The 20,569-nt window shown below is 39.9% G+C and overlaps 1 non-coding gene across 1 annotated transcript; it reads left to right on the top strand.

Annotated features, from left to right (window-relative positions):
- Window positions 1–14,122: 14,122 nt before the first annotated feature.
- On the top strand, window positions 14,123–14,228 carry LOC126058243 (U6 spliceosomal RNA). Its single transcript, XR_007513150.1, has one exon. It is a non-coding gene; the product is annotated as a U6 spliceosomal RNA (small nuclear RNA).
- Window positions 14,229–20,569: the final 6,341 nt, after the last annotated feature.

Genomic DNA, 20,569 nt, shown 5'->3' on the forward strand with positions numbered 1-20,569 from the left:
GTACAATGGAAGTATTAGCAACAGTACATACTCTTCCTTGCTGGGCTAAAATAAAGTCAAGGATAATTCTATGGTCTAATACAAATTTGGCAAGAGAGATTAAGAATTTTTGTTAAGTTCTATGCTATCAGCTCATGTGTTATTTGTAACACAGTAGCAGCCAAACTGAAAATACATTTCTCAAGTTCAGGGATACCAACAAGGGGAAAAAGATCTCAAAGGAACACCCAACCATTATGGAATTTTCATTAGATTCTATAGCATAATCTCTTCTATGTTGGGTTAGAATGTCTAGTCCATTGGTCCAATGCAAACTCTCATTATAAGAAAAAAATATCAGAGTGGAGGTTTAATGGGACTCCAAGAGTTTCCAGGGTGCATTGGCCACTTATGCTCCAAATAGCTAAGCAAGGCAAAGCCCAAGAGAAAGATATAATACCATATTTTCTCAAATAGGCTGTTTCTCCACATAAAAAAAATACATACCCAGGGGGTGCACAATTTACTCCTACTCCTGTCTGGCCATTTGGGAAAGGAATAGTCTGATTTGCTTCTTTAAGCCATCTTTCGGTAAGGGAGTCATTGTAAATGGACAGTTCTCCTAATTCTGATTGCTTTCTAAGATGAGGGCAAATTGGAGATTTTTGATTGCTTGCATTGCCAAAGTCTACTAGGGATGTATAATATCTTATCAGTAAAAGGAATGGAGTGTCCATTGGCATAAGTAATCTTAGAACCTGTCCAGACATGAGTGAGATAAAAGCAAGACCCTAAAGGATAAGTATGGGAGCCAGGTGGTTGCCATAGTTTAACATGAATGCCTTGTTTAGCAATGGCACTGATATTGACAGTGGCACTGGGTATGAGACTGTAGTTAAAAATGGGTAATACTAGTGGATTAGAATTGTCATGTCCAGATTTTGGAATCTGATGGCAAATCCAGCAATCTGTCAGATTACCTGCACTAGCTACTGATTGGGCTAATCTAACAAAAAGCACTTTCATGCCATGCATTAGGTGGTTTCATGATACAAAGTAAGAGAGTACTTAAGAAAATCTTCACAGTGTAAGAATACAAACAAAAGTACTATAATAGGGCATATATCATAAAAATAATGGCTATGATAAAACAAATTTCTCCTTCAATTAATTGCATAAGAAAAAGAGGATGTTAAAGCTGGGGGTGACACTAACAGTGTGTAGTACAGCAGTTAACATAGGAATAGCAATGAGTATGAAACAAACAGCAAACATATCAATAGCCTACATATATGTTTTCATTAGGGGTAATATAAGCCTAGCAACAGTAATCCAAAAATAATAAAAGGAAAGATATTAAAATGCAGCAAAACACTATAGCAATAGCGTGCATGAGAACAAATTTCTACCAATTGATGAACGCAAACTGGCAAAATAAGGCTACCTCAAGGGTGTTAAGTATCAAAGTCCAGCAATTTCAAGAGCTTGTGTTAGGTAGAGTCGATATGGTGTCTTGTTCTGTGGTCTTGGGAGAGCTATCTGCCTCCGGTGTTGTCAGCTTCTGGCCATCTGGGTGTTTAAATTTCAGCTTTAGTTCTTCTGTGGTTTCAACAGTCCAAGGGGAATCAATGGTGGCATTCTTTAACTGAGATAGGTGTATCCAAGGTTTGATGCCCTGTAATTTGGCAACACAAGGACCGAAAGGGGCCCTTCCAACAAGGTTCAAGAGAATCTTTTAATTGATGCCTCTTCCAACAAACATAATCTCCAAATAAAATGGAAGGCAATTTAGACATGTCTGAATTTTGATTATCAAAATCTTCCTTTATCAGTGAAGCATTTTCTTTGGACTATTCAATTAAAGCTTGGCAATATTTTAACAAACTGTCTTGAATCAAATTAGAATCAGTCCAAGCTGACTAATAAGGGAGGACCACAGGTTGTCCAGTGATGATCTCATGTGGAGTCAATTTATGAGCCCCAAATGATGTAGATCTTAAATTTTAAAAGTCAAGAAGGAGCACTTGGACCCAAGACAAATGTAAAGAAGCTGAAAGCTTGGCCAGCTGGTTCTTTATAATGCCATAACAGACAAGTGTGGGAGCCAAAGTATTTGTTCATATAAGCAGCTGGAATGCCAGAAGGTGGCTCTGCCAAATCTTTGGACATAGTATTCCCATTGCAACGGTTAAGGCTGTGTCAACTTGGCTGGGCCACGATTCTCAGTGGTTCGGCAGTTATGTAATAATGTAGTTTGGCAGTTATTTAATGATGTAGTCATTCTCCATGATGTGATCTGATATAATTAACCAATCAGTTGTAAGGGAAGTTTCCTTGGAGGTATGGCCTTCATCCAATATATATATGTGGATGTTCTGGCAAAGTTCACTCTCTTGCTCTGGATCCTGCATCCAGCTTGTCATCATCTGGCCTTCGGTCCTTGGAACTTGAGCCTGCCGTATTGCCTGCTGATCTTGGGATTCGTTGGCTTTCACAGCCTGTGAGCCAGCAGCCTACCGTTTTACCTCCCAATCTTGGATTCATTAGCCTCCACAATCCATGAGCCAATGGCCTGCCATCTGACCTGCTGATCTTGGATTTGTCAACCCTGGTAGCTACATGAGTCAGGAGAAGCCTCCAGCCTGATACCTGACCTACAAACTTGGGACTTGCCAGCCATTACAACTATCTGAGTCATTTCCTTGAGGTAAATATATATATCCTTCACTGGTTTTGCTTCTCTAAAGAACCCAGCTAAAATACTCATTTTAGTAAAACAGTAAACTGCACTGCCAGCAAACCTGAAATGTGCACTGGACCATAATGTGCACTGCACCTTTAATGCACACTTGAATTCTAAATGTGCACTTTAATAGGAGGTAAAAGAAGGAATCCAAACCTAATGGGCTTGATTCTCCAAGATCTGCTAAAATCCTAACAGGGATTCATCACAAGATGGGCTGGTGTATCACTTTTACTAATGTGCCTTTTGGTGTGCAAGCGTTTGCTTGTGGCTGGCAGGCAACCTAATGCTGTGGCCAGCATTGCATCTGGTTTATTGTAACAGAGGAGAGTTTAACCATTTAGTGGGGAGCCCACTAATGGCCAGCAACCACCCTATTGGCTTTTAAGAGGTTGACCTGTGCCTGTATTTTGTTTGGTGCCTTATTAGACCTGGGAGAATCATGGCAATAGTCCTATCAGGCTTCATTTAAGAAGAAAAAAGGTAAGTCCAAACTTCATGAGCTGAAACTTCTAGCTTTCCCTGTGATCAGATTGGAGTCTTACCAGGGATTTGCCACTACGTATCAGCCTTGCCAAACCTAATTTGGCAATGAACTCCTCAAAAAAATGTTCAGAGAGTGAACTGAAAATGAAAGTATACAGTACAGCAGGAAAGAAAGACAGCAATAAATCCCTAGGAACTCAACACAAACAGAGTGGAATTTAATTGGAGAGGCTACTCATCTGTCTGCAGTCCCCCAAAATCCATTTAAGCAGAGAGTTCTAGGGGCTTGAACTGGAGCAGGGCCCAGTTCCTTGATCCTCTGGAGGCCACCACTGGTGGTGCGCCTTCAAATCCCACTTCTGACACCACAAAATGTCAAAGAGCCAGAACACATGCTGTGTCAAAGTAAAAACAAAGAGATTTTTTGTAGGCCAAGAAACAGTTCAAACCGGAGAAAACATTCAGTTCACAAAGGGAAACTGGAATGCTCCAAAGAATTACAGAGGCACAGGCATATTTATACAGAAAAATCAGGAATTTACAATACAATTTTTCTGATTGGTTTTTAAGTATTTAGGGAAGTAAGAGGTGGGACAACTCAGAGTGGCGATCTTAATATGATTGGTTTGAAACATGTGTGCTTCTCAGAGAGATACATAGCATAACTGTAGGAGTACGTGACTGAAAAAAAAGATTCTCAGGGTGGTGCAAAACAATCACAGGACATTCCTTTCCTGAGAACTTTCTGTTAAAATAGTATCTTTAGCAAACATCTTCTGAGAGTTGCTGGTGTAGGGGATTTTCAATAGCCGCCTGTATCGAGACCCCTCAAAAATGCTCTTTCAACGTCCTTTCTGAGCTTAACTACAGAGAAAAACATTTCCTGAGTCACATGAGAAAATCTTCTTTAGGAGGATACGGTGGAAAGTTACAAAGGTCAGCAGCTGCATCCTTAACTCTTTGGTGACCCAATTATTTTCTGCTTTGAATTTTTGTTGATACCATGTGTTTTCATGAATGGAAGCAAGCTGAATCATTGAGTGTGTCTGGAGTTTTGGTAGGTAGTATGAATTTATTTTTCTTGCTCCCTCCCCCAAGCCTACCCTAAGTGTTTAGTGATACATATGCAGTACCACTAATTATACTCCAGAGACCCAGCTGGAGTCTATTGGTACCTATGTGTAACAAATAAAAAATTTCTATTTTTCCTACCAAAAATTCAGACACTTCTTACAATACCCTATAAAAACAGTAATTTGCAGGACACGCCCATTCCTCAGTTTCAAACAGTCATGAATGCCCTTGCCTTGTGGAAATACGCACTGTCATTTGTACAGCAGCTTCTCAACGAACCCCAGAGGCTGAAAAAGTCAAGGTCACTGTATGTACCGCCAGACATGAAAGGGTTAAAACAGAAATCAAGGTCTTAATTAAAAAAAAAAAAAATGAAGTCTAGACCCAGACCCTGGTCAGTCATTTTATTAGGGTCAAGCGCCTCAATTTTAGGGCTCGCGTACAAAAGGCGCATTCAAGTTTCAGACGCTTTGGCCTAGAGCACAAAGCTTGATTCTGTAGTCTCCTCTCCAGAGGGAAAATCCTCTCAGGAGAAGGGGGCAAAGCCCAGGGAAGTTTCTAGAGCCACAGATCAGGCCCTGCTAGGGGGTGCCCTCCACAGAGCACCTCCTCTGGCCCACCACCAGTCAACTGCAGCCTAATGCACAAATCTTCTCAAATTTGTGTTTGAACTTTCTGTCTTTTTACCATACTTATTAATTCCAAAGACTCCTTACAAGCATTTTCCTTGAAGGGGCCAAGTAGAGAGAGGGACGCCCTGGCATGCCCTCACCAGTGCCAGCTGCCTTTGCTTCTCAGACCTGAGACGGCTTGCCAGCCTTTTTCACTACCAACTCCTGCCTGAGGGAGGCCAGGAGCTGGGGAGGATCACTGTGCTTATTTTAAACTTCAAATTGAAGGTTGCCCTTTAACAACAACGAAAACAGCCCCCTCTGACTCCAGGCTGCCAAACCCAGCGTCTAAATAAGAAACAAGTGGTCACTCCTTTCCCGTTTTACTTTTAGGGGAAGGAAGGCCACAGCCAAATGTGGAAGTGATAGCCCTGGCGCGGGCTGCTGTTCACTTGGCTCCAGCCTCGCCTGGCTGCCCCAGGATGAATTAATGCACACCGGGGGTGCCTGGTTCTTCCAGGCAAAGGGAGCCAGTGCTTTGTTGCAGCTGTTCTCTGGCCCCACCTTCCTCAAGGGTTGAGGTACAGCACTTCCATGGGAAATTTAAACAAAAAGCGAGTCCCTGCATGGTCAAAACAGTTAGGAATTGTCTGCTAAAAGAAAGGTTGGAGGTTCAAGTTCATCCAGAGGCATTTTGGAAGAAAGGCCTGGCAATCTACTTTTGGTGAAAAATCAGCCATTGAAAACCCTATGGAACCCAGTTCTACTCTGACACACATGGGGTCCCCATGAATGGGAACTGACTCAATGGCAACTTTTTTTTTTTTTTAAATAAAAAGCATATCTACTCAGTTTAAGAAAATTTAGGAGCTACAGGAAAATATAAAGAAAAAAATTAGGCATTGCACTTCCAGGACACTGTATTTATTTTTAATATAGCTGTTCTCGTTAGGCCCAACTTTTCCCTTCCTCATTCTTGGATGTGTTTACGTAGCACTTTGTTCATTGCAGAGAGTTTTCCTGTGGTTTGTTTCTTGTCTTTGCTGGACTCCAGTGAGCTGGGAAGAAAAAAATTCTTATCCCTCCAGAGCAGGGAGGAGGGCTAAAAGGATTTTCCCAGGTCAGTCAGCTAATGAGTGGCCTTATTAGGATGAAATTGCTCACCGGAAAAATTATTAAAACCAAAGGCCCAGAATGTGGATACTGTGGAGTGTCCAAAATTGTGCGTATCATCCCACTGAAAGGACAATTACTAAAACTAGCAGACATGGCTTCTGTAAAATGTAGATGCAGATGTGATTTGGAGTCTCTCCATATATTCCCAAGGTCACTTAGTGAATCTCCAACTGTCCCAGTTCTTTTTTGCTGTATAACACATGACACCAAAACTTAGGTCATGATTCGGCAACTTGGGCAGGTCTCTAAGGGACAGCTTGTCTCTGTTCCACGTGGCATCTGCTGCGGCAGAACATCCAAGACCCTTTCTTCACTCTCCTATCAGGTACCTCAGTGTGGCCTGTGGAAAACCCACCCACACATCCACCTACTAAAAAAGAATTGCCTGCACGTGACCCAGCAATCCCAATCCTAGATATATATCCAAAAGAACTGAAAGCAGGGAACACAAACAGAAACCTGTACGCCAATGTTCATTGCAGCACTATTCACAATAGTCAAAAGGTTGGAAATAACCTAGATGCCCACCAACAGATGAATGAATAAACAAAATGTACCTTATACATACAATGGAATATTACTCTCATAAAGAGAAATGAAGTCCAGATGCATGCCATAACATGGATGAACCTTGAAAACATTATGCTGGGTGAAATAAAAATAAAAAAACCAAACCCATTGCCGTTGAGTCGATTCCAACTCATAGTGACCCTAAAGGACAGAGTAGAACTGCCCCATAGGGTTTCAAAGGAGCGCCTAGAGGATTCGAACTGCTGACCTTTTGGTTAGCAGCTGTAGCTCTTAACCACTACACCACCAGGGTTTCCCAAGTGAAATAAGTCAGTCACAAAAGGACAAATGTTGTATGATCCCACTCATATGAAACAGGCAAATATATAGAGGCCAAAGCTTATCACTGGTTACCAGGGGTAGGAGGGAAGGGGCAAGGCGGACTTGTTGCTCAAGGGTTATTGAGTTTCTGTTAACGTGGTAGAATAATTTGGAAAAAGATAATGGTAATGGTTGTACAACATGGTGAACATAATCAGTGTCACTGAATTATACATACGAAAACTTATGAATTGGGAAATGTTAAATATATTTTTACCACAATAAAAAAAATAATTGCCTGGGTTTCTTGTTAAAAATTCAATTTCACACCTACTGATTCAGAATCTCAGAGGTGAGGCCCAGCCATGTACATTTTTAGCAAATTCCCAGGGAATTCTGAACTCCAGGAAAGTTTGAAAACCACTGCCCCTCCAGTTGCACCTCAGGCTAACCCTAAGGCAAAACTGTCTGCAAACGCTCACCTCAGGGCCACTGTTTTGCCTGGGATAATGTCTGTGAAGAATATTGAATATACCATGGAGTGCCAAAAGAATGAACAAATCTGTCTTGGAAAAAGCACAACGAGAATGCTCTTTAGAAGCAAGGATGGCAAGACTGCATCTTACATATGTTGAACATGTTGTCAGGAGGGATCAGTCCCTGGAGAAGGGCATCATGCTTGGCAAAGTACAGGGTCAGCGGAAAAGAGGAAGACCCTCAAAGAGGTCGATTGACACAGTGGCTGCAACAATGAGCTCAAGCATAACAAGGATTGTAAGGATGGCGCAGGACTGGGCAGTGTTTCTTTCTGTTGTGCATGGGGGTCACTATGAGTCAGAACCGACTCAGTAGCACGTAACAACAATGTCTGTGAGGTCTAGGAAATGTGCCAGAACCTTCCTTTAAGCCCTACTTTCTGGCCTCTTTCCCAACCACTCAACTACCTGTATCTTACAGCGGGCCCCACCACACCCTGGGAACATGGCCTACCCTACAAGGTGGGTGAGACCTTGGCACAGCATTATGGAAGCTGAGTCCTTTACCTGACTTGTCTTCCTGGAACTCTGGGCCACTCTGTCTTCTTATGTCTGTTTGTCTGTTTGCCAGGACTGGCTACATAATTTGTGGGACTCAGGGCAAAATGAAAATGTGAGCCCCTTGTTCAAAAGGCAGGGATATTGACTCCCAGCTCGACAGCATAAAGAGCTATGCGGGGCTGCTTCCCCGGGAAGCCAGTGTAGGTTATAAAAAAATGAAAACACCATTTAAAGCCTCCGGAGATTGTCCTAAAGGAATTCAGCAAATGGAAAAACACCTATTAAAAAAAACCTACTAACATTTGGTAACATGACAACTGAGAGACTCTGGTATTTGAACCCTCCCTCATTCCTCCCAGCTCAGTAAGGCAGACTCCACTGCCGACTGTTGCACCAAGAACACAGGGCTCCGTCTCCCCCAGCTCCAAGCCAGAGGGCTTCCTTCAGGGAGGAGCAGGACTTCAGTGTGTCTCATCCTGCCCCTAACTACCTGTTGCTGAGACTGATTTCTGGGCAAGTGTGGTCATAAGGTGGGGGCTCCCATCTTTCACTCAGCCCCCACTCATGGTAAGGAGTCTCTAAGTTGGATGTGGTGTGCTGAGAACACTGGGGCCCTGATCACCATGCCCTGATCACCCTTTCCTTGTAAGGCAGCAGTTCCACTGGTGTCTACCCCCTCCACCAAGCATTCAGCTCCTAAAGTGGGGGTGTCACACAGAGAGAAATGTGCCATTGTCCCCACTGTACCAACTCCACAGCTCTGGCTCAGAGATTTTACCTGGGGGGAGAAGTAGGCTGTAACATAAACCAAAAACCAAACCCGTTGCTGTCAAATTGATTATGACTCTATAGGACAGAGTAGTACTGCTTCATAGGTTTTCCAGCTTGCAGCTGGTGGATTTGAACTGCTGGTCTTTTGATTAGCAGCCAATCTCTTAACCACTGCGCCACTAGGACTCCATGCCATAATGTAGATAGCTTTTAATCTCTTTCCAAAGGAACTGACTTCATTTTCAACAGAGCACGGAGAAGTTTAAGGTTAAGGGTGCTCTCAAAAACAGTGGAGATTGTGGTGAAAGGCAATTGGGAGGAGATTGGTATATTCATTGAACATATGTTGGCTAGTTTGGTGGAGATAACCTGGTAAGGAGGCATCTGGGAAGAGTCCTCCTAGGGTGAGAACAAACATCAAAAACTGACCTCTGGAACTGTTTCTTCAAAGGAACCTGAATTTCACTGGATTAGTCTGTAGAACAATTTATGCCCCAGAGCATTGCCCAAAACAATACAGCAATTAGCCAATAATTAGTACAATTTAACAGCTGGGTGTGGTCAGGAAAAGAGACAAAGAGATCCCTGTCCAAGACCACTGTCATCCGAGGGTGATAGTGGGCACACACCCAAGACTGTGTCCCAGAGGAGCAACATCAGAGGCTTAACACTATTGAGGTAGGGTGGGAAGTGGTGCCAGCGGCACTATTGAGGTAGGGTGGGAAGTAGACTTCACTAAAATAATCCAGCCAGTCACTAAAGAAGTAAATAACGACTACAAGCCCCAAGGAAGGGGCTGGTGGTGGGGGTGGGGGGGGTGGGTGTAGTCAATACTCAGAGTTGTTAAAATTTCTGGTTTCCAACACAGAAATTACAAGAAATGCAAAGAAACAGAACAATATGACCCATACTCCAGAAAAAAGAAAAAAGCAGACAACAGAAACTATCTGAGAGTGCCCAGATGTTGGGTTTAATAGAAATAGAGTTTAAATTAACCATTACAAATATGTTCAAAGAACTAAAGAAAACTATGATTAAAGAAGTAAACAGAGGTATGATGACAATACCTCATCAAACAGAGAATATCAACTTTTTTTTAAAGAAAACTATGATTAAAGAAGTAAACAGAGGTATGATGACAATATCTCATCAAACAGAGAATATCAATAAAGAGATTAAAATTATTAAAAAGAATCAAATGGAAATTCTGGAGTTGATAAGTACAATGACTGAAATGAAAAATGTACCAAAGGGATTCCTCAGTAGATTTGACCTGGCAAAAAGAAAGGATTAGTAAACTTGAAGATAGAACAACAGAGATTATGTGGTCTGAAGAAGAGAGAGAGAAAACAATGAGCAAAGTCTTAGAAAATTATTAAGCACACCAACATACATGGAATAAGAGTACCAGGAGAGGAAAGTAAAAGGAGCAGGAAAAATATTCAATGAAATAATTCCTGAAAACTTCCCAAATTTATTGAGAAAAATAATCTACACATTCAGAAAACGCAATAAACTCCATGTAGGATACACACAAAGAGATCTTCAAGCAGACACATCATGGTAAAAATGCTGAAAGTCAAAGAAAAGGAGAACATCTTGAAAGCAGCGAGAGAAAAATGACTCATCACAACTGAACCCCAATAGGACTAATAACTGGTGTCTCAGTGGAAACAATGGAAGCCAGAATGCAGTGGGATAACATGTTCAAAGTGCTCAAATTAAAAAAAAACTGTCAACCAAGAATCCTATGCCCAGCAGTTATCTTTTAAAAATGAAGGTGAAATAAAGACATTCCCAGAAAAACAAGAACTGCAAGAATCCACTGTCAGCAGATCCACCCTAAAATAAATACTAAAGGATATTCTTCAGGCTGAAAGTAAGTGATCCAAGAGGTTAATTTTAATCCACACAAAAAAGTCAAGAGCACCAGTAAAGGTAATATATTTAATATATATAATATAAATAATATAAAAGAGAATATAAATTTATATTTTTTCCTTTCTTCTGTTAACTGATTTAAAAAGCAGTTGTATAAAATAACATATATATAATGTATTGTTGAGTCTACAACATATTGAAGTGTAATATACTTGCCAATAACAACACAAAGGAGGTGGTGGGAGCAACATTATATTGGCCTAAGGAAATGACAACAGATGGTAAAATAATAATTACAGAAATGTATTGTTTGTAAAATGGGCTTGTAACATTAACAGATGGAATATGTATAACAACAATACCACAAAAAGGGAAAGAGAATAGAGCTATATAGGAGTAGTGTTTCTACATCTCACTGGAATTAAGCTAATATATATCTGAAGCTGATTCTGATAAATTAAGGTGTATATGGTAAACTCTAGAGCCACTACTAAAAATCACTAAAAAATATGTGAAGATAAATTAAACTATTAAATTATCATTATTAAACTATTTACTTGCCCCAAAAACCCAGTGCCATCGAGAAAAAAAACTATTTACTTAGTGCAAAACAAATAAATGAAGGAGAAATAGAGAAACAAGGCATGATATACATAAAAAAATAAATAGAAAACAAAAAATAAATGACAGGCATAAATCCAACTATATAATAACATTAAAGGTGAATAGACTAAACAATTCACTAAAAAGGCAGAGATTGTCAGACTGGATAAAAACAAGAGATTCAGCTATATGTTGTCTATAGGAAATACATTTTATATTAAAAAATAAAAATAGATTGAGAAGATATACACACAGAAATCACAAGAGAGCTGGAGTGGATATGCTAATTTCAGACAAAATACACTTTAAAATAAAAAATGTTACTAGACATAAAGAGGGACATTTTACAATTATAAAAAGAATCATTCTACCAGAAGATATAAAAATTATAAGCATATATGCTCTTAATAACAGAGTACCAAGGTACATGAAGCAAAAACTAACTGAAATGAAGGGAGAAATAGACAATTCAACAATAATAGTTGGAGATTTCAATACCAGCTATTTCAGTAATGGATAGAACTCTTTCAATAATGGATAGAACAACTAGACAGAAGATCAACAAGAAAAAAGACTTGAACAACACTATAATTCAACTAGACCTGACCATATCTATAGAACACTCCACCCAACAGTGGCAAAATATACATTCTTCTCAAGTGCACATGGAACATTCTCCATGATAGGTCATATGCTAGACAATAAAACAAACCTCAATAAACTTAAAAGTATAGAAATAATATAAAATATGGTCTCTGACCACAATGGGGTGAAATTAGAAATGTATATATAAAAAAAAAGTAGGAAACTCAAAAATATGTGGAAATTAAACAGCACATTCCTAAAAAACCAATGGGCCAAAGAGGAAATCAGAAGATAACTTTGAGATCAATGAAAATTAAGACACAACATGCTAAAATTATGAGATCCAGCTAACATGGTTCTTATAGGGAAATGTATAGGTGTAAGAATATCAAATCCATAGCTTTTTTATTTTATTTTATTGAGAATATACACAGCAAAACATACACCAATTCAACAGTTTCTACATGTACAATTCAATCACATTGATTATTCTCCTCAAGTTGTGCAACGATTTACATCCTCTTTTTCTGAATTTTATTTCCCCTATTAATATAAACTCACTGCCCCTAAAGTTCTTATCTAATCTTTTGAGTTGTGGTCAATTTGATTCTATATAGATAGTTCTTAAAAAGAGCATAATGCTCAAGGTAGACATTTTTTACTAGTTAAGTTAAACTATTGTTTGGTTTTAAGAAGAATTCAGGGTATATTTTTGGTTTAATATTAGAAGCTTATCTCAGGGCAATAGTTTTGGGGTTCATCCAACTCCCATGGGCCAAGGAAATCTGGATTCCTTAGAATTTAATATTCTGTTCTACATTTTCCCCCTTTTGATCAGAATTCTTCTACAGAATTTTTTATTAAAACTGTCAGTACTGGTTGCTGTGCACCACCCAGTTCTTCTGGGTCTCTTGGCAAAGGAGGCAGTTGTTCATGGAGGCAATTAGCCACACATCCATTTCCTATCCCTGACTCTCCTTCCTCTGTTGCTCCAGGCAAATAAAGACCAATTATTGTGTCTGCTCAAATCTTTTGTCTACTTTTTATTCATTCCTTCTTATTGAGTTTTTAAAAAAAATATTTTATTGTGTTTAAGGTGAAGTTTACACAGCAAATTAGGCTCCCATATGACAATTTCTACACAAATTATTTAGTGATATTGGTTACATTTTTTACAATGTGTCATTATTCTTATTCATTCCATTCTTGTTGTACCCTTTCCAGTACTCTAGTTTCCCTGCCCCCTTACCTTCTCATCTTTGCTTTAGAGTAAGTTTTGGCCATTTGGTTCCTATAGTTTTTGTTTGTTTTTTTAAAGAAGCTTATTACTCATACAAACACAAACTGCATGGGTGATATCAATAGCCTAACTTTCTAATTTAAAACACTGGAAAAGAAGAGCAAACTAAATCTAAAACAAGCAGAATAAAGTAAATAATAAAGATTAGAATGAATTAAAGAACAGAAAAACAATAGAGTAAATCAATGAATCCAAAAGCTGATTCTTTGAAAAGATTAACAAAATAGACAAAGCTGTAGTTAGATTGACCAAGAAAAAAACATACAAGACTCACATTACTAGAATTAGAAATGAAAGAGGGGACATTACAATCAACTTTACAGAAATAAAAAAGATTATGAAAGAATGCTATGAATAATTATACACCAAAAAATTAGATAAATTCAATTAAATGGACAATTTCCTAGAAAGATACAAGCTGCCAAAGCTGACTCAAGAAGAAATAGACAATCTGCTTAGGCCTATAACAAGTGAAGAGATTAAAGAAGTAATCAAAAAGCTATCCACAAAGAAAATTCCAGGCTCAGATGGCTTCATCACTGAATTCTACTATTTAAAGAAATAAAACTAATTATTAATAAACTCTTAGAAAATGGAAAAGGAGTGAGCACTTCTTAATACATCATATGAAGCCAGTGTTACCCGATACCAAAACCAGACAAAAGCATCACAAGAAATCTACAAAAAAATCACAAGAAATCTACAGACCAATATCTCTTATGAATATGGATTCAAAAATTTTCAAAAAAATACTAGCAAACTGAATCCAGCAACATATTAAAAGAATTATACACCATGACCATGGGATACACCATGGGATTTATCTCAGGAATTCAAGTTTGGTTTAAAGTCCAAAAATTAGTTAATGTAATACACTATATAAATAGAATAAAAAACAAAAATTACATGATCATCTTGATACAGCGAAACTCGATGGGACTGCCTTGTTTTTCCAGGTCTTGCAAGTTTTCTGCCTGTGACAAGGCGTAGTCTTACCACTTTGCCATTGTTTTAGTGGAAAATATTTGAGTTTTCTTCTTTGACAGTGCTCGCTTTGGCAGCACATATACTAAAATTGGAACAATACAATGAAGATTAGCATGGCCTTGCACAAGGATGACATGCAAATTAGTGAAGTGTTCCATATATTTGGAAACCCTGGTGGCATAGTAGTTAAGTGTTATGTCTACTAACCAAAAGGTCAGCAGTTCAAATCCACCAGGCACTCCTCGAAAACTCTGTGGGGCAGTTCTACTCTGCCCGATGGGGTTGCTGTGAGTCAGAATCAACTCAACAGCAGCAGGTTTAGTTTTTTGGTTATCTCTGACAGGTTTCTACCTTACACAGTTTCCAGCTTTTTCAGAATTTACTGTAGATGCAGAAAATCTTTGACAAAATCCAACACCCTTTCATGATAAAAACACTCAACAAACTAAGAATAGAACTTTTTCAACCTGATAAAGGGCACCTACAAAAACCCCCACCATGTGTCTGTCAGTTTGTCATACTCTGGTGGCTTGCATGTTGCTGTGAATTTAGAGACCATCTCAATAATAGACTTGATGCATTGAACACTATGACCAAAGACCAAATGAGTTGTGGAATGACATCAGGTCATCATACATGAAGAAAGCAAGGATCATTAAATAGACAGGAAAGAAAGATAAGACCAAAATGGATGTCAGAAGAGACTGCAAGTTGCTCTTGTACACAAAGTAGCTAAAGCGAAAGGAATAAATGATGAAGTAAAAGAGCTGAACAGAAAACTTCAAAGGGTGGCTCAAGAAGACAAAGTAAATCATTATAGTAAAATGTGCGAAGACCTGGAGATAGAAAACCAAAAGGGAAAAATATACTCAGCATTTCTCAAGCTGAAAGAACTGAAGAAAACATTCAATCCTTGAGTTGCAATATTGCAGGATTCGTCAGGGAAAATATTAAACAATGCAGGAAGCATCAAAACAAGATGGAAAGGATACACAGAGTCACTGTACCAAAAAGAATTGGATGACATTCAACCAATTCAGGAGGTAGCATATGATCAAGCACCAATGATACTGCGGGAAGAAGTCCAAGCTGCACTGGCGAAAAACAAGGCTCCAGTAACTGACAGAATACCAACCGAGATGTCTCACAAAATGGATGCAGCACCGGAAGCACTCACTTGTCTATGCCGAGAAATTTGGAAGACAGCTACCTACCTGGTCAGTAGACTGGAAGAGATCCATATTTGTACCCATTCCAAAGAAAGGTGATCCAACAGAATGTGGAAATTACCGAACAGTATCATTAATATTACACGCAAGTAAAATTTTGCTGTTGATCATTCAAAAGCTGTTGCAGCAGTTCATTGACAGGGAATTGACAGAAGTTTAAGTTGGATTCAGAAGAGGATGTGGAATGAGGGATATCATTGCTGATGTCAGATGGATCTTGGCTGAAAGCAGAGAATACCAGAAAGATGTTTACCTTTGTTTTATTGACTATACAAAGGTGTTGGACTGTGTGGATCAAAATAAATTACAGATAACATTGTGAAGAGTGGGAATTCCAGAACACTTTATTGTGCTCATGAGGAACCTATACTTAGAACAAGAGGCAGTCATTCCAACACAAAAATGGGGCACTACGTGATTTAAAACCAAGAAAGGTGTGCATCAGGGTTATATCCTGTCACCATACTTATTCAACGTGTATGCTGAGCAAATAACCTGAGAAGCTGGGCTATATGAAGAAGAATGGGGCATTAGGATTAGAGGAAGACTCATTAACAACCTGTGATATGCAGATGACACAACCCTGCTTGCTGAAAGTGAAGAGGACTTGAAGTGCTTTTTGATGAAGATCAAAGACTACAGCCTTCAGTGTGGATTACACCTCAACCTAAAGGAAACAAAAATCCTCACAATTGGACCAATAAGCAACATCATGATAAGTGGAGAAAGACTGAAGTTGTAAAGGATTTCATTTTGCTGGGATCCACAATCAACGCCTATGGAAGCAGCAATCAAGAAGTGAAACAACGTATTGCATTGGGTAAATCTGCTGCAAAAGATCTCTTTAAAGTGTAAAAAGCAAAAATGTCACTTTAAGGACTAAGACGGGCCTGACCCAAGCTGTAGTGTTTTCAATTGACTCATATGCATGTGAAAGCTGGACAATGAATAAAGAAGACCAAAAAAGAATTGATGCCTTTGAATTCAGGTGTTGGTGAAGAATATTGACTATGCCATGACAGCCAGAAGAGGGAAAAAATCTGTCTTGGAAGAAGTACAGCCAGAATGCTCCTTAGAAGCAAGAATGACAAGACTTCGTCTCTTATACTTGGACATGTTATCAAGAGGGACCAGTCCTTGGAGAAGGACATCATGCTTGATAAATTACACTTGCTAAAGTAGAGGGTTAGCAAAAAAGGAGAAGGCACTCAACGAGATGGCTGTAACAATAATTTCAAGCATAACAAGGATTGTGAGGATGGTGCAAGACTGGGCAGTATTTCATTCTGTTGTACATAGGGTCACTATGAGTTGGAATCAACTTGACAGCACCTAACAACAACAACACAAAAACTCAGGTTAACATCATATTTAATGGTGAAAGATTGGGTATTTCCCCCCTAAGATCAGGAACAAGACAAGGATGTCTGTTCTTGCTACTTCTATACAACATTATACTGGGAACTCTAGCCAGAGAAATTGGGCAAGAAAAGGAAATAAAAGGCATTCCGATAGAAAAGGAAGAAATTAAACTATCTATATTCACAGATGGTATATTTTGCATGTAGAAAATTTTACAAAATCCACTGAAAAAACTATTAGAACTAAAAAATGAGTGAACTTGCAGTATACAAGATCATGTGCAAAAATTAATTGTATTTCAATACATTTGCAAGGAACAATTGAAATGAAGTTAAGAAAACAATTCTATTTACAAGTATTAAAAAATACCTAGTAATAAATTTAATGAAAAAAGTGCGAAGCTTATACGCTGAAAACTACAAAACATTGTTGAAAAAACTTAAAGAAGGTATAAATAAATGGAAAAACTTCCCATGTGCGTGGATTAGAAAACTTAATATTATTAAGATGGCAATAACCCCCCCCCCCACTGATCTACAGTTTCAACACAATCCCCACCAGAATCTTAGCTGCCTTTTTTGTAGAAATCGATAAGCTGAGTCTAAAATTCATATGGACTTCCAAGGGCACCCCAATAACCAAAACAATTTTCAAAAAGAAGAACAAGGTACAAGGACTCACACTTCCCAATTCAAAACTTAATACAAAGCTACAGTAACCAAAACAGTATGGTACTGGCATAAGGTTAGACATATAAATTACAATGGATTAGAACTGAGAGTCCAGAAATAAAACCATGCATCTATGGTCATGGTGCCAAGACCATTCAATGGGGAAAGAATAGTCTTTTCAACAAATGGTGCTGGGACAACTGGATAGTCACATGCAAAAAAATGAAGTTGGATCCTTACCTCACACCATATACAAAAATTAACTCAAAATGGATTAAAGACCTAAATATAAGAGCTAAAACTTTAAAACTCTTAGAAGAAAACACAGGGGTAAATCTTCATGACCTTGGATTTGGCAAAGGACTCTTGGATATGACACCAAAAGCAGCAACACAAGAAAAAATAGATAACTTGGACTTCATCAAATTAAAAACTTTTGTGCTTCAAAAAACACCATCAAGATAGTGAAAAATCCCACAGAATGGAAAAAAATATTTTCACATCATATGTTTGGACTTGTATCCAAAATACATAAAGAACTATCACAACTCAATTTTTAAAAGACAAATACAATTTAAAAATGGACAAAGGATCTGAGTAAGCATTTCTCCAGTGAAGATATACATATGGCCAATAAGCACATGAAAAGATGCTGGACGTCAGTCATCCGGGAAATGTGAATCAAAACCACAATGAGATACCACTTCACACCTACTAGAATGGCTCCACAAGTCAGAGAGTAACAAGTGTTGGTGAGGATGTAGAGAGACTGGCATTGTCCTACACTGCTGGTGGGAATGTAAAATGGTACAGCCACTTTGGAAAACAGTCTGGCAGTTCCTCAAATGATTAAGCATAGAGTAACCATATGACGCAATAATTTCACTCCTAGGTATATATCCAAGAGAAATAAAAACATATGTTCACACAAAAACTTGTATATGAATGTTTATAGCATCATTTTTCACAGTGGCCAAAAGGTGGAAACAACCCAAATGTCTATCAGAAGATGAATGGATAAACAAAATGTGTTATATCAATACAATAGAGTATTTTTCAGCCATAAAAAGGAATGAAGTACTGATACATGCCGCAACATGATGAACCTTGAAAACATGATGCTGAGTGAAATAAGCCAGACACAAAAGGACAAACATTGTATGATTCAATTTACATGCAATGTCCAGAATAGGCAAAGCTATAGAGACATAAAATAGACGAGTGGTTGCTTAGGGTTGGGATGGGGTTAGGGGGCTGGGGGGTACACACCTAAGGGGGATGGGGTTTCCTTTTGAGGTGATGAAATATTTTTAAATTGACTGTGGTGATGGTTGCACATATATGTGAATATACCAAAAACCAGTAAACTATACCCTTTTAAATGGATGAATTTTGTGGTATGTGAATTATATCTCAATAGAACTGTTATTTTAAAAAGGAAAAAAGTTTTTCCTTTCTTCCCTGGTCTCCCTCTTTGTGGTCATGGTGTTTTAATTTGCTATTTAGTGTTGCAGTCCCTCGGGTGTGGGGATATTTGTGGGGCAAGTGCTCATGGCACCTGAGGCCCACAGCCCGGCCTATGGAGATGTACCCCACCCTCCCTGCTTCAGCACCCAGGTCTCCACCAGGGGCGGAGGGAGTGGCAATTGCCTGTCTACGGTAGGGGAGCAGACAGCCACAGTCACATCCCCAGAAGCCGGGAGCTGGCAGAAGACAGGACCATATGGGAACTGAGGCTGCAAGCCCTCAGGCCCCTGCACCTGCTCTACTGTCCTATCAAACTTCCCTTACAAGACACAACTTACAGATACAGTTGTTAAAAATTTCAAGACGCCGCCCTGAGAGCATTAAACCCCCAATACAGGCCCCCCTCAGAGCACAGGGCCCTATGTGACTGCACAGGTCGTGCACCATGGAGCTGGCCCTGCCCTCAGCCCAGAACTTTCCTTCTGAAGTTCCTGTTGTTGTTAGGTCTGTCCGTTTGTCGTACTGTGGTGGCTTTCGTGTTGCTGTGATGCTGGAAGTTGTGCTGCTAGTATTTCAAATACCAGCAGGGTCACCCACGGTGGACAGGTTTCAGCAGAGCTGCCAGACTAAGACAGACGAGGAAGAAGGACCTGGCAAGCTACTTCTGAAAATACTGGCCAGTAAAAACCTTGTGAATAGCAGTGGAAGTTCGGAAGCCCTGCCTAATTCTCCCTGCTGATAATTTACCATGGCTTGATTCCTACCTCTCTGAGGTCCTCACTTGCCCAGAATCCAGAACTACTTGTTTGCATGCCAGGGTTGACTCTCTGGGCTGCTTCTAGCAGTTCAGCCACAACCCCAAGGCCCAGCGTCCCTTTCTGTATCTCAGGCTGGACCACTAGATTCCTTGGGGGATGCAATCCTTTCACTGACCTCAAGCATACAGCTTATTTATTCTCTGTGAGTCTGGATACATTCCCTAGTCTCCTGATAGTGTTAGCTAGTTTCATGATCAGGATTGGTTAGGTTCAGCCAAGCTGGCACTGATGGCTGGGTTGGCCTTCCATATTAGCTTCCCAGTGCTGCTGTGAACTACCACAAAGTGGCTGGCTTAAAACAAGAGAACTTTATTCTCTCATTTCACAGTTCTGGAGTCCAGATGTCCGAAATCAGGGTGCCAGCAGGGCCACAGTCCCTAGGAATGCTCCAAGGGAAGAGCTTTGTCTCTTACAGTTTCTGGTGGTCCCAGGTGTTCCTTGGCTGCCTGTTGTCATCTAGCTGTCTTCCCTTGGTGTCTCTGTGTCCCTTCTCTTTTATAAGGAGACCAGTCATATTGGATTAGGGCCCACTCCACTCCAGTACGACCTCACCTGACCTTAACTAATTACATCTGCAAAGACCATATTTCCAAACACGATCACATCCACAGGTGCCGAAGGTTAGGACTTCCACACATCTTTCTGGGAAACACAATTCAATCCCTAACACCTTCCATCAAACTTCGCCGCAGAGCCCCCTAGCGGAGCCCTACCACAAGCGCTTGCTGAATGCTAGGACCGCGCAGGGCTTGACGCCTATGGCCGGTGCTGGGTGCTCGCTCACTGTCTGGCCGTCCAGTGCCCTGTGCCCACACTCCTCCAGGACTGTCCTTCCTCCCGGCTCCGGACCCTGGCGGTCGCATGCAGAGATGCAGAGGGGACGCCCTCAGCCTCCCGACGGGGGCGGCTTAGCCAGAGACAGTAAGGGGACGGGGATCAGAGCGCCGCTGGGTGTGTG

This window comes from Elephas maximus, chromosome 1 (genome assembly GCF_024166365.1).
Source record: "Elephas maximus indicus isolate mEleMax1 chromosome 1, mEleMax1 primary haplotype, whole genome shotgun sequence".
Lineage (NCBI taxonomy): Eukaryota > Metazoa > Chordata > Mammalia > Proboscidea > Elephantidae > Elephas > Elephas maximus.